Raw genomic sequence first — 15,401 nt, 5'->3', positions numbered from 1 at the left:
TTCTTAGAAGTCTCCTTAGCAGTGTACAGCGGAGACCCCTGCTGCTCCCAGGACACCCCAGGGTACTAGGTACCTCACCTCCCTGCTCCCATTTCTTCATTTCTCCAAGATTGCTTCTGGCCACTTCCTTGAGTCAATGTATGGCACAGGACCCAACTTTTAGCTATTACTATCATTTTCCCTATTGTTCCTTAAGCATATCTACCCTTCTACAAAGGCTGTCGTTCTTTTAGGGACTATATGTAGAATATCGGTGACTTATTATAAATTATTAATTTGTGATAAATATTACATACATTTTTTAAGTGTAAGAGAATTTAAATACATAATGTAGACACATAAAATTTTTCTTTAAGTTTTGGTATCATTAACGTACAATTACATGAACAACATTATGGTCACTAGACTCTCCCTATTATCAAGTCCCCACCACATACCCCATTACAGTATTACAGTCACTGTCCATCAGTGTAGTAAGATACTATAAAATCCCTACTTGTCTTCTCTGTGCTATACTGCTTTCCCCTTGGCCCCCCCTACATTATGTGTGCTAATCATAATGCCCCTTTTTCCCCCATAGCCCTCCCTTCCCACCCATCCTCCTCAGTCTCTCTCCCTTTGGTAACTGTTAGTCCATTCTTGGGTTCTGTGAGTCTGCTGCTCTTTTGTTCTTTTAGTTTTTGCTTTGTTCTTATACCCCACAGGTGAGTAAAATCATATGATACTTGTCTTTCTCCGCCTGGCTTTTTTCACTAAGCATACCCTCTAGCTCCATCCATGTTGTTGTAAATTGTAGGATTTTTTAAAATTAATTTTATTTTGGTATCATTAATCTACAACTACATGAAGGACATTATGTTTACTAGGTTCCCCCCTTCACCAAGACCCCCCACATACCCGTTCACAGTCACTGTCCATCAACATAGTAAGATGCTGTAAAATCACTATTTGTCTTCCCTGTGTTGCACAGCCCTCCCTGTCCCCCCCCACTATACATGTTAATCGTAATGCCCCCTTTCTTTTTTCCTGCCCTTATCCCTCCCTTCCCACCCATCCTCCCCAGTCCCTTTCCCTTTGGTAACTGTTAGTCCATTCTTGGGTTCTGTGCTTCTGCTGCTGTTTTGCTCCTTCAGTTTTCTTTTGTTCTTATACACCACATATGAGTGAAATCACTTGGTACTTGTCTTTCTCTGCTTGGCTTATTTCACTGAGCATAATACCCTCTAGCTCCATCCATGTTGTTGCAAATGGTAGGATCTGTTTTTTTCTCATAGCTGGGTACTATTCCATTGTGTATATGCACCACATCTTCTTTATCCATTCATCTACTGATGGACACTTAGGTTGCTTCCATTTCTTCACTATTGTAAATAGTGCTGCGATAAACATAGGGGTGCATATGTCTTTTTCAAATGGGGCTCCTGCTGTTATGGGTCTCAGATTGGGCACGCCGGAGCAAGAGTAAGGAAACAGGTCCTCACAGAAAAGCAGATTATAAAAAGGGAGCCTTTATTTTAGCCAGCCAGTGTCTGCCAAGGAGCAAGCTCTCCAAGTGCAGCCCTGAACCTCTGTTACAACATCCTTTTAAGCATTTTTACCACATCCTGCTTAGTTTTGCAACTTTTCCGTCTTTGCCTAAATTCAGAAAGCTATATTCCTTGTTCAATGCTCGGTGGGCTTAAGCATCCTGTTTTTCCCACCTGCTGCAGGAAATGTGTGATACTGCTGGTCTCTAACAAAGCGATGTACAGAAGAAGCAAAAATAGCATGGAGTTAGTTGAACATCCTGTTTCTCATGGGATTTATATCTTTTCCTTTAGTTTCTCAGAAGTTGGTATGTGACTAGAGTCTGGGGCTAACTTTACAGAGAGCTTTGTGCCCTATTTTTATGTCTGAAAATGCTTCAGCCCCTCACAGTCTCCCCTCTCTTTGTAAGAGAGTCAAACCATTGACTCTTCAGTTTTTTTGGCTTGGTAACTTTCTCTAATGAAAAGTAGCTTTAATGCCGCTAGTCTCTTCTGAATATAACTCATGAGGCAATTCATAACACAGGACCCTACAGTAACTACAAGCAGGAGGAGAGCAAGGGGACCTGCAAGGGCTGTCAGGAGGGTCGTTAGCCAAGGGGACCATGAGAACAGGCCTTGATACCAGTTTGCTGTTGCTTCTCTCTGAATCTCTCTTTCTTTGAGGTTCTGTCTCACCATAGCCAGGGTATCTCGAATAATGCCTGATTTGTTTGCATAGAAGCAGCAGGTTTCACCTAAGGCCATGCAAAGTCCCCCTTGTTTCATAAAGAGGAGGTCCAGCCCTCTCCTATTCTGCAAGACTACTTCCGCTAGGGAGTCTACAGCTGACTCTAATTGATGAACTGAGCTCTCTAACATCCCTAGATCTTTATCTACTTGTTTACTGAGCACTTTGAAATTGGCATCATTTACAACAAAAGAAGCAGTCCCTACTGCTACTGATCCTGCTATTCTCAGCCCAACTAGGAGGGGCACTAGGATGGGGGCTGTTCTTTTTGTTCTAAGAGAATATATTAAGCCCATGTGTTCTCTACCGGCTTCCCTGTTATAAACTTGAGGGAGGATGTGAACCAAAATATAGAGCTCGGGTGCCCTTAGGTCTCCTACTCTAGCTGTTATTAATTGCTCAAACAAGGGGTTAATCTGCTGGTACAAGCTAACCACGTGGCAGATGGGCTAACCAGGAAGTTAACTTTTTCACGAGAGGCAGGGGAAGTGTAGTTTAGTTTCACAGAGTTTCTGAAGACAGGGATTTTTGGTTGAATATGAAGGGGAATGGATGCAAAACCCTGTGCCTTGCACATCTCCCAAGGTAAGCAAGAGGTGCAATCTCCATGGGCAGAGACCTCTGTCCCTGATCTCATCTAGACTAAAAAGGCGAATGTTTTCTTCTTGTCCCAGGGTCGCATTTGCGGCTAGACCAACATAATAAGGAGGTTTGGGATTTAGGCAGAACTAGCAATCATTTGTCAAATTGACAGTGGATTGATTTACAAATCTGTAGACTGACTCTAGCATCTCAAGTATCTGGTCCGGGGGTCTTGCAGTGGTCATTAACAGTCCGGGGTCAGGAGGTTCTGTTAAACTAATATTCCCACTTGATGGCTCAGTGTGGGGCTTTGGCATTGGGGTGGGGAGTTGCAGTGTTCCTCTCGTCGGAAGGGCACCGGATTTAACAAGGGTACCTCTCGGAGGGGGACCACGGGGTTCAGAAGCTGGGGTATTTGAACTCTTTGGATAGTGAACTCGGTTCTTGGGTCCTGGCTCCTTATATATAGCCAGAGCCCCCAAGTCCTTTCTGTCTCCCAATCCTTTCCCACCCTATAAGGGTCCTAATTTTTAACTTTTAATTTTAGTGGGTTCATCTTTCCAGCTGTATCGAGGTCAGGGAGGCTGTCTCGAGACAAGGAAATATAGGGCTCATGGTCTGTCCAGGGGTCTGTGGTTTCACATCCCCAATTTGCACAATGATAGTGTCCATTTCCCTGACAGTGGGCCCCCTGATTTGCTGGGCAAACATAAAAATCCAACTTTTGGAATGCTCTTTGAAAAGCCTTGTCATCCTTATTCTTAGGATACTTATAAGTGGATAGTTCTGGCCATAGTTAAAAGAGATTAAATCTAAAAACTGGGGGATCACTTCCTGTAAAACTAATAATATTCTTTCCCAAGGCTGTATTGATTAAATTCCATGAGTAATTTCTTGGCCAGTGGGGGGTGCTGGGTGGCAAGGCTGGGAGCAGGTAGAGCCTCTAAAAACAATATTAAAACAATATATCTGAGTTTTTGGTTTTCCTTATGAGTCTTATCTTTAGCAGGTCTTGGTTGGGCGGCGGCTTCACCACTGTCCAAGTAGTGGGGTTTTCCTCCCCCTCTCTCGCCAGCTTCAACTGTGTGTGTTGGATCCATGGTCTTACACCAGCAACCTTCACAGCTGTGGGGGTTGTCAAGACGACTGGGTAAGGTCCTTTCCACCGGGCCCCTAGCACCTCAGTCTTATGTCGTTTCACCCACACAAGGTCTCCCGGCTGGAACGAGTGTGGTTCTGGCAGATCGTTTCCCTGTATGGCAGCCTTCACCAGGGAGTGGATTTGGTCTTGCATTCTTTGTAGGGCCTATAAGGACTGCGCAATTACTTGATTAGAGGTTTCTGTAGCTTTTTCCAAGCCTACACGAGGGAGGATAGTTGGGGGTCGACTAAACAGAATCTCAAAAGGGGTGAGCTTTAAAATATATGGGGTGCACTTTACCCGGAGAAGTGCCAAGGGGAGGATCTGTACCCACTCTTCGCTAGTTTCTAAAGTTAACTTAGTAAGAGTCTCTTTCAGGGTCTGAATCATCATTTCAACCTAGCCTGAACTTTGGGGCCTGTAAGCACAGTGAAGTTTCCATAGGACATTCAGGGCACTAACAACTCCTTGGGTCAGTCGTGCCACAAAAGCCGGTCCATTATCAGACCCCATAGACAGAGGCAACCTGAACTGGGGGACTATTCATTTAAAAGCTTTTTCACAGTCACTTGGGCTGTTTCTGTCTTTGTTGGGAAAGCCTCTACCTACCCAGAGAAGGTATCTACAAAACTAACAAATATTTGTACCCATATTGTCCAGGTTTTATCTTAGTGAAATCTACCTCCCAATGTCACTCTGGGGATTCTCCTCTCTCTCTATTTCCCTGTACCTGTGTAACCTGTCGGGAGGAATTTACTTGTTGACAGACAATGCAACTTTCCCCTATTTCACAGGCCATCCTACTCACTCTGGGGATTCAGAAGTCTTTCTGGACTGTCTATCATTTTATTTTTACTCAAATGGGTGCTACTGTGTATCTGTTTCAGCAAGTCCTTTCCCAGCACAGCAGGGAGCATAACTCTCTTATCAGGGTGGATCATCCAGCCTTCACTGTTTTCTTTTGCCCCATACTCGGGCGGCCAGGTCAGCTGCACGGTTTCCCCTTGCCTCAGGCGAATTTCCTTTTTGATGTCCTGGACAGTGCATTATGGCCACTCTCTTAGGCAGCCAAATTGTCTTCAAGAGTTCTAAGATCTGGGGCTTGTTTACAGTGAAGTCATGGGTAATGCTGAGATACTCTTGCAGAACACTCAAACATTCTAGGGCAAGTTGCTCCTGGCCTTTTGACTTTTAACTGATCTCACTGAAGATGTCTATATTCCTAGTCTGGTATCTTTACCCTAGAGAATTAGTGTGCCCTTCACTTTGCATAATGCTGAGCACCGTTTTGATAGGGAATTTACACTGTTGCATTGCTTTGACTGTAAATATCTTGTCATGCTTTTTCCAGAGGCCCTCACTCTACTTTGTCTAAGCCCATGGTGGTTGTCTCATTTTCCCCTCTGCAGACAGAGACTCAAGCTGCTGCTAGGGAAAGGGGGCGATGACCGCTCTGGCTGCTTCATGCTGAGAAGGGGCGCAGTAAAGGGTGCAGTTAGGTCTCCATCAGTGGTCAGTTGAGAGGGCCTCAGAAGATGGGCATTTCTATTCCAGGTTCCATTTCTGTTACTATTTGTAGTTTTATGGCTTCTAGGCAAGATAGAACAAATTGTGTTATTAGGTTAAATAGCAATATCTGGAGTTGAATTTTTCATTCTGGAAAGACAAACTTGATGAGATTAAGAATGCATGGTTGAATACAAGAACTAGAAATAGTAAAACTTTAACTGAAATCGTGGGAGAAAACTAACACATTTGGAGAATAATAGTTAGATATTTTGGGGAAACTAGAATTCTGGATCTAATTTATGTCTCAATGACTAGTATTAGTATTTAGTATAGATAAAGGCTGCATTATTGAAACAACACTTTTCTCTAACATCACCCTCATTTTTATTAGAAGTAACCATATTAAGAAAATAATTAACACTTGGCTTGATAATTTGTATAAGTGCATCAAGAACAACAATTGATTATATAGGCTTTTCTTTAAATGTGCTTTGCTGGAACTTTTTATAAGGAGTTTCAGTTTGAACTTTTAAAGGCCTCTTGAGGCCAGAAAGCCAAGGCAGTCTTGCCATCAGGTTGTGCCTGCAGTACCTGTACATTTGGGTGAATTCCTCTCTTCTTAAGGTCTCCAAGACATCCTGAGGTTCCTGCACCTGCCAGGAAGTGACCTTCCTTACTCACCTGGTAAGGCTGCTGGGAACCCTGTAAGCAAGGTACAAGGCTAATTCTTCCAAGGGGCTTTGTTGGCTTTATAAAGTCAACCTGTTCCTTAAAGCTGTCTGTTCACATCTGAGTCCACACACTTGTCTCTCAGGTATAACATTCAAGTCAAAGCCTTGGTAATATAACCAGTGTTTTTAATTGGTCCTCTTACAAGGAAAGCAGATTCTTATTGAACTTATGCAAATAAACATACTGCCATGAAATATAAAAATAGTCACTGAGAGTTTTTAAATTCTGGAGGGATCAGGTAGAGAGAAAGATAAAGTTTCAATTCTGCTTATAAAGACAGTCGTTTAATAAACTGTGGTCAGCTTTAGAGAAAAAGCTTAAAACACTTTAAGAGCAACATTTGAAACAAAAAGCCATGAAATCATCTTCCTTAGTTTACTTAATCCTATGTAACCAATACTTGTTCTGCTGAAATCTAGTTCTTTACTAGTGTAGGAGTGATAAAACAGTAACTATAAATGAAAAGAAGACTTACAAATGACAATGGTTAAAGATCTGACGAGAGCTTACTGTAAGACAGTTGACATAAGGAAACTGGGATACTACCATAACAAAAAAACAGTCAGTAACAAAGTTTAGCATCATTCCCTTTGACAGTGCTTTCCAGGTAATTAAGCAGATAATTATATATCAGATAAATAAGCTAAATTAGCCAAATACTTTCCTCAATGAGAAAAAATATTCCTCTGACCTGTTCCAGGGGCCCTCTGGAACATATCAGAGTTAACTAGAGGTAAAAGCACCTTTTTGAATTTGATTTTGGGAAGTTGTCAGAAGAAAGTTTCTTTGGCACTTGCTTAAATAGGATTATAGGTTGCTAGGAAGCAATACTTTTCTATTTAACCAGAATGACAACAAAAATACCTCCAAGACAAATACAGAAGGTTACAGTTAGGCAAAGTTTAGCTTTTAGTGCTCTTAATATTAAGATCTCATTTTCTTAAATACTCAGACAACTCATTGAGACTTTAAGCATGAGAAACTGCTTTGATAAAACAATTAGAGAACCCTTTGCAATCTTTCAACATTAAGAGCAGACTGTTTAAGAAAACTTTGCCCTTGTAACTGAAAACAAAATTCTAATTTTGCTATATACTTGATATCAAAACTTATTTGCTTTAATTTTATATAGCATGATCATATCAATTCTTCCACAAATTTTCTACAGTTTCCTTTTTACATTCAGAGTTTTTCCTCTTTAAATAAACAGCTGTACTTTAGAACAAAGTTACATTCTTTTATCAGAGTTACATTCAGGGTTCTTCCTCTTTAAATAAACAGCTGTACTTTAGAACAAAGTTATATTCTTTTATCAAAAGACACATTCTTTAGCATGGAGAAATGTTTTCCTTATTACTTTAAGTAGTTTTATTAGAACTTAAAACCAATAGGAACCTTAATTTTCAGTGAACACTGAGAAGTAGGCTATTGTAAACTGTTACACTAGCATTCTTTAGATTGACAAATTTATGAACATTTTATCATTTTTGGAAATGTGCTTTACAGCACAGTTTCTCAGGCATAAAATATGTCTATATAACTTAGCAAACTTTAAGAATTTTGGTTACTACAAAAATTCTCAGGCTGTTTGCATATATATACACTGTTATACATTAATACAGTATTATTATTAAGATGTTTATTTGCTACACTTAGTTTACTCATTCCTAACAACTATGCTAGATCACTTACAAGACCTTTACTGAATATTAGACAAAGTCAAGCCTCTAAGCATTTTATTCTTGAAAGATTTAGCAGATAACATCAACTTAAATGACTTTAGGTAAACTTAGGCAGCTGATAACCATAAGGACATGTTTATTTCAGTTTAACTTGAATGTAGCATTAATGCTTAATATCTTTTACTAAAATTTTTTTGGAAGTTTTAGAATGCCCAATTTAGAAATTTTAGAAAGTGCTTGTTTTTAAATCAATTTTTATTAATACCATACGGAAGTAGAAAAATATTTTTCATTTACACATTTAGACACACAAACATACAGATTGAGACGTAATGACTACAGTTAACATTACTTCTCATACAAGAACATATAAAAGACACACTAAACCGCTTGCGCACATCAGGTGGCCACCACAGAACCAGACAGATGGGGAGGGCGACGTCCCGCCTCTACCTCTGACTTGGGGAGTAATGCTGCGTCCAGCCTCCCCATTGAGTCAAATGAGCGCTCAAACCAGAACCAGAACCAGAACCAGACTCACCTCCGGAGGATTTCCAGATGGCTCCTTAGAAACTCTGACAGTTGAGGACGTGCTGACACCCATAGGCCCACAGGTGGTCAGCGATCTCAAGGTCTCAAAAGAACTGCTCAACGATTGTGCCCGATCCCTGATGAGCCCCCAAATGTTATGGGTCTCAGATCGGGCATGCCAGAGCAGGAGTAAGGAAACAGGTCTTCACAGAAAAGTAGATTATAAAAAGGGAGCCTTTATTTTAGCCGGCCGGCATCTGCCAAGGAGCAAGCTCTCCAAGTGCAGCCCCGAGCCCCTATTACAACATCCTTTTAAGCATTTTTACCACATCCTGCTTAGTTTTTGCAACTTTTCCGTCTTTGCCTAAATTCAGAAAGCTATATTCCTTGTTCAATGCTCGGTGGGCTTAAGCATCCTGTTTTTCCCACCTGCTGCAGGAAATGTGTGATACTGCTGGTCTCTAACAAAGCGATGTACAGAAGAAGCAAAAATAGCGCGGAGTTAGTTGAACGTCCTGTTTCTCGTGGGATTTATATCTTTTCCTTTAGTTTCTCAGAAGTTGGTACGTGACTAGAGTCTGGGGCTAACTTTACAGAGAGCTTTGTATCCTATTTTTATGTCTGAAATTGCTTCAGCCCCTCACACTGCATTCTTAGGGTAAATTCCTAGGAGTGGAAATCCTGGGTCAAATGGTATTTCTATTTTGAGGAACCTCCATAAGGCTTTCCACAATAGTTGAACTAGTTTGCATTCCCACCAGCAGTGTAGGAGGGTTCCCCTTTCTCCACAACCTCACCAACATTTGTTGTTGTTTGTCTTTTGGATGGTGGCCATCCTAACTGGTGTGAGGTGATATCTCATTGTGGTTTTAATTTGCATTTCTCTGATAACTAGCGATGTGGAGCATCTTTTCATGTGTCTGTTGGCCATCTGAATTTCTTCTTTGGAGAAGTGTCTGTTCAGCTCCTCTGCCCATTTTTAAATTGGATTATTTGCTTTTTGTTTGTTGAGGTGCGTGAGCTCTTTGTATATTTTGGATGTCAACTCCAACACTACTTTTTTTTAATATAAAAAATAAATAGAAAGGAAGGGGCGGAAGATGGCGGCGTGAGTAGAGCAGCGGAAATCTCCTCCCAAAACAACATATATCTATGAAAATATAACAAAGACAACCCTTCCTAGAATAAAGACCAGAGGACACAGGACAATATCCAGACCACATCCACACCTGAGAGAACCCAGCGCCTCGCGAAGGGGGTAAGATACAAGCCCCGGCCCCGTGGGAGCCGAGCGCCCCTCCCCCCAGCTCCCGGCGGGAAAAGAGCAGGCAGAGCGGGAGGGAGACGGAGCCGAGGGCTGTCGAACACCCAGCCCCAGCCATCCGGGCCAGAGTGCAGGGCCCTCGATACTGGGAAAACAGGGCAGCAAGAACAGTGAGCAGGCACTGGAGGCTGGGCGACAGAGGACATAAGAAAAGCGCGCGACCATTTTTTTTTTTTTGCTTTTTTGCTGCTTTGTTTTGGCGAGCGCTTTTTGGAAGTCTTAAAGGGACAGGGACCCCAATACTAGGGAAACAGGGCAGAAAGACCGGTGAGCAGAGGCCTGAGGCTGGCACCGGAGAATAAAGAAAAACGAACGACCACCTTTTTTTTTTTTAATCAAAAATTTTTTTTTTTTTAATTAAAAAAATTTTTTTTTCTTGTTTTTTTTTTGTGGTCGTTGTTTTGTTTTGGCGGGTGCTTTTTGGAAGTCTTAAAGGGGCAGGGCGGGTCACTTAATCCAGAGGTAGGGAATCCGGGATCTCTGGGCACCCTAACCCCTGGGCTGCAGGGAGCAGGGAGGCCCCTTACGGAGATAAATAGCCTCCCAGCCGCTCCTGCTCCAACGCGACTCCACCATTTTGGAGTAGCTGCCCGAGCCAGGCCACGCCCACAGCAACAGCGGAGATTAACTCCATAGCAGCCGGGCAGGAAGCAGAATCCCTGTCTGCGCGCAGCTGCGCAGCACAAGCCACTAGAGGCCGCTGTTCTCCCAGGAGAGGAGGGCCACAAACCAACAAGAAAGGAAGTCCTTCCAGCCGTCACTCGTCCCAGTTCTGCAGACTATTCCTATCACCATGAAAAGGCAAAGCTACAGGCAGACAAAGATCACAGAGACAACACCAGAGAAGGAGACAGACCTAACCAGTCTTCCTGACAAAGAATTCAAAATAAGAATCATAAACATGCTGACAGAGATGCAGAGAAATACGCAAGATAAATGGGATGAAGTCCGGAAAGAGATCACAGATGCCAGAAAGGAGATCGCAGAAATGAAACAAACTCTGGAAGGGTTTATAAGCAGAATGGATAGAATGCAAGAGGCCATTGATGGAATTGAAATCAGAGAACAGGAACGCATAGAAGCTGACATAGAGAGAGACAAAAGGATCTCCAGGAATGAAACAATATTAAGAGAACTGTGTGACCAATCTAAAAGGAACAATATCCGTATTATAGGGGTCCCAGAAGAAGAAGAGAGAGGAAAAGAGATGGAAAGTATCTTAGAAGAAATAATTGCTGAAAACTTCCCCACACTGGGGGAGGAAGTAATCAAACAGACCACGGAAATACACAGAACCCCTAACAGAAAGGATCCAAGAAGGGCAACACCAAGACACATAATAATTAAAATGGCAAAGATCAAGGACAAGGAAAGAGTGTTAAAGGCAGCTAGAGAGAAAAAGGTCACCTATAAAGGGAAACCCATCAGGCTAACGTCAGATTTCTCAACAGAAACCCTACAGGCCAGAAGAGAATGGCATGATATATTTAATACAATGAAACAGAAGGGCCTTGAACCAAGGATACTGTATCCAGCACGACTATCATTCAAATATGACGGTGGGATTAAACAATTCCCAGACAAACAAAAGCGGAGGGAATTTGCTTTCCACAAACCACCTCTACAGAACATCTTACAGGGACTGCTCTAGATGGGAGCACTCCTAGAAGGAGCACAGCACAAAACACCCAACATATGAAGAATCGAGGAGGAGGAACAAGAAGGGAGAGAAGAAAAGAATCTCCAGACAGTGTATATAACAGCTCAATAAGCGAGCTAAGTTAGGCAGTAAGATACTAAAGAGGCTAACCTTGAACCTTTGGTAACCACGAATTTAAAGCCTGCAATGGCAATAAGTACATATCTTTCAATAGTCACCCTAAATGTTAATGGGTTGAATGCACCAATCAAAAGACACAGAGTAACAGAATGGATAAAAAAGCAAGACCCATCTATATGCTGCTTACAAGAAACTCACCTCAAACCCAAAGACATGTACAGACTAAAAGTCAAGGGATGGAAAAACATATTTCAAGAAAACAACAGTGAGAAGAAAGCAGGGGTTGCAGTACTAATATCAGACAAAATAGACTTCAAAACAAAGAAAGTAACAAGAGATAAAGAAGGACACTACATAATGATAAAGGGCTCAGTCAAACAAGAGGATATAACCATTCTAAATATATATGCACCCAACACAGGAGGACCAGCATATGTGAAACAAATACTAACAGAACTAAAGGGGGATATAGACTGCAATGCATTCATTCTAGGAGACTTCAACACACCACTCACCCCAAAGGATAGATCCACTGGGCAGAAAATAAGTAAGGACACGGAAGCACTGAACAACACAGTAGAGCAGATGGACCTAATAGACATCTATAGAACTCTACATCCAAAAGCAGCGGGATATACATTCTTCTCAAGTGCACATGGAACATTTTCCAGAATAGACCACATACTAGGCCACAAAAAGAGCCTCAGAAAATTCCAAAAGATTGAAATCCTACCAACCAACTTTTCAGACCACAAAGGCATAAAACTAGAAATAAACTGTACAAAGAAAGCAAAGAGGCTCACAAACACATGGAGGCTTAACAACACGCTCCTAAATAATCAATGGATCAATGACCAAATCAAAATGGAGATCCAGCAATACATGGAAACAAATGACAACAACAACACTAAGCCCCAACTTCTGTGGGACACAGCAAAAGCAGTCTTAAGAGGAAAGTATATAGCAATCCAAGCATATTTAAAAAAGGAAGAGCAATCCCAAATGAATGGTCTAATGTCACAATTATCGAAATTGGAAAAAGAAGAACAGATGAGGCCTAAGGTCAGCAGAAGGAGGGACATAATAAAGATCAGAGAAGAAATAAATAAAATTGAGAAGAATAAAACAATAGCAAAAATCAATGAAACCAAGAGCTGGTTCTTCGAGAAAATAAACAAAATAGATAAGCCTCTAGCCAGACTTATTAAGAAGAAAAGAGACTCAACACAAATCAACAGTATCAGAAACGAGAAAGGAAAAATCACGACGGACCCCACGGAAATGCAAAGAATTATTGGAGAATACTATGAAAACCTATATGCTAACAAGCTGGGAAACCTAGGAGAAATGGACAACTTCCTAGAAAAATATAACCTTCCAAGATTGACCCAGGAAGAAACAGAAAATCTAAACAGACCAATTACCAGCAACGAAATTGAAGAGGTAATCAAAAAACTACCAAAGAACAAAACCCCCGGGCCAGATGGATTTACCTCGGAATTTTATCAGACATACAGGGAAGACATAATACCCATTCTCTTTAAAGTTTTCCAAAAAATAGAGGAGGAGGGGATACTCCCAAACTCATTCTATGAAGCTAACATCACCCTAATACCAAAACCAGGCAAAGACCCCACCAAAAAAGAAAACTACAGACAAATATCCCTGATGAACGTAGATGCAAAAATACTCAACAAAATATTAGCAAACCGAATTCAAAAATACATCAAAAGGATCATACACCATGACCAAGTGGGACTCATCCCAGGGATGCAAGGATGGTACAACATTCGAAAGTCCATCAACATCATCCACCACATCAACAAAAAGAAAGACAAAAACCATATGATCATCTCCATAGATGCTGAAAAAGCATTTGACAAAGTTCAACATCCATTCATGTTAAAAACTCTCAGCAAAATGGGAATAGAGGGCAAGTACCTCAACATAATAAAGGCCATCTATGATAAACCCACAGCCAACAGCGAGAAGCTGAAAGCATTTCCTCTGAGATCGGGAACTAGACAGGGATGCCCACTCTCTCCACTGTTATTTAACAAAGTACTGGAGGTTCTAGCCACGGCAATCAGACAAAATAAAGAAATATAAGGAATACAGATTGGTAAAGAAGAAGTTAAACTGTCACTATTTGCAGATGACATGATACTGTACATAAAAAACCCTAAAGACTCCACCCCAAAACTACTAGAACTGATATCGGAATACAGCAAAGTTGCAGGATACAAAATCAACACACAGAAATCTGTGGCTTTCCTATATACTAACAATGAACCAACAGAAAGAGAAATCAGGAAAACAACTCCATTCACAATTGCATCAAAAAAAATAAAATACCTAGGAATAAACCTAACCAAAGAAGTGAAAGACTTATACTCTGAAAACTACAAGTCACTCTTAAGAGAAATTAAAGGGGAAACTAACAGATGGAAACTCATCCCATGCTCGTGGCTAGGAAGAATTAATATCGTCAAAATGGCCATCCTGCCCAAAGCAATATACAGATTTGATGCAATCCCTATGAAACTACCAGCAACAGTCTTCAATGAACTGGAACAAATAATTCAAAAATTCATATGGAAACACCAAAGACCCCGAATAGCCAAAGCAATCCTGAGAAAGAAGAATAAAGTAGGGGGGATCTCACTCCCCAACTTCAAGCTGTACTATAAAGCCATAGTAATCAAGAAAATTTGGTACTGGCACAAGAGCAGAGCCACAGACCAATGGAACAGACTAGAGAATCCAGACATTAACCCAGACATATATGGTCAATTAATATTTGATAAAGGAGCCATGGACATACAATGGCCAAATGACAGTCTCTTCAACAGGTGGTGCTGGCAAAACTGGACAGCTACATGTAGGAGAATGAAACTGGACCATTGTCTAACCCCATATACAAAAGTAAACTCAAAATGGATCAAAGACCTGAATGTAAGCCATGAAACCATTAAACTCTTGGAAGAAAACATAGGCAAAAACCTCTTAGACAAAAACATGAGTGACCTCTTCTTGAACATATCTCCCCGGGCAAGGAAAACAACAGCAAAAATGAGTAAGTGTGACTATATTAAGCTGAAAAGCTTCTGTACAGCAAAAGACACCATCAATAGAACAAGAAGGATCCCTACAGTATGGGAGAATATATTTGAAAATGACACATCCGATAAAGGCTTGACGTCCAGAATATATAAGGAGCTCTCACGCCTCAACAAACAAAAAACAAATAACCCAATTAAAAAATGGGCAGAGGAACTGAACAGACAGTTCTCCAAAAAAGAAATACAGATGGCCAACAGACACATGAAAAAATGCTCCACATCGCTAATTATCAGAGAAATGCAAATTAAAACTACAATGAGGTATCACCTCACACCAGTAAGGATGGCTGCCATCCAAAAGACAAACAACAACAAATGTTGGCGAGGCTGTGGAGAAAGGGGAACCCTCCTACACTGCTGGTGGGAATGTAATTTAGTTCAACCATTGTGGAAAGCAGTATGGAGGTACATCAAAATGCTCAAAACAGACTTACCATTTGACCCAGGAATTCCACTCCTAGGAATTTACCCTAAGAACGCAGCAATCAAGTTTGAGAAAGACAGATGCACCCCTATGTTTATTGCAGCACTATTTACAATAGCCAAGAATTGGAAGCAACCTAAATGTCCATCAATAGATGAATGGATAAAGAAGAGGTGGTACATATACACAATGGAATACTACTCAGCCATAAGAAAAGGGCAAATCCAATCATTTGCAGCAACATGGATGGAGCTGGAGGGTATTATGCTCAGTGAAACAAGCCAAGCGGAGAAAGAGAAATACCAAATGATTTCACTT

At 41.2% G+C, this 15,401-nt stretch overlaps 1 long non-coding RNA gene across 1 annotated transcript in view; it reads left to right on the top strand.

Annotated features, from left to right (window-relative positions):
• The first annotated feature begins 1,631 nt into the window (after nucleotides 1-1,631).
• The window catches only part of LOC130682029 (uncharacterized), a 63,321-nt gene continuing 49,551 nt past the window's right edge, over nucleotides 1,632-15,401 (top strand). Inside the window, exon 1 of the long non-coding RNA XR_008995335.1 lies at nucleotides 1,632-2,841. This is a non-coding gene — a long non-coding RNA (uncharacterized LOC130682029). The remainder of the gene's footprint in view (nucleotides 2,842-15,401) is intronic.

The sequence above is a fragment of the Manis pentadactyla genome, chromosome X, assembly GCF_030020395.1.
Source record: "Manis pentadactyla isolate mManPen7 chromosome X, mManPen7.hap1, whole genome shotgun sequence".
Classification (NCBI taxonomy): Eukaryota; Metazoa; Chordata; class Mammalia; order Pholidota; family Manidae; genus Manis; species Manis pentadactyla.
This window is presented reverse-complemented; position numbering and strand designations above follow the sequence as displayed.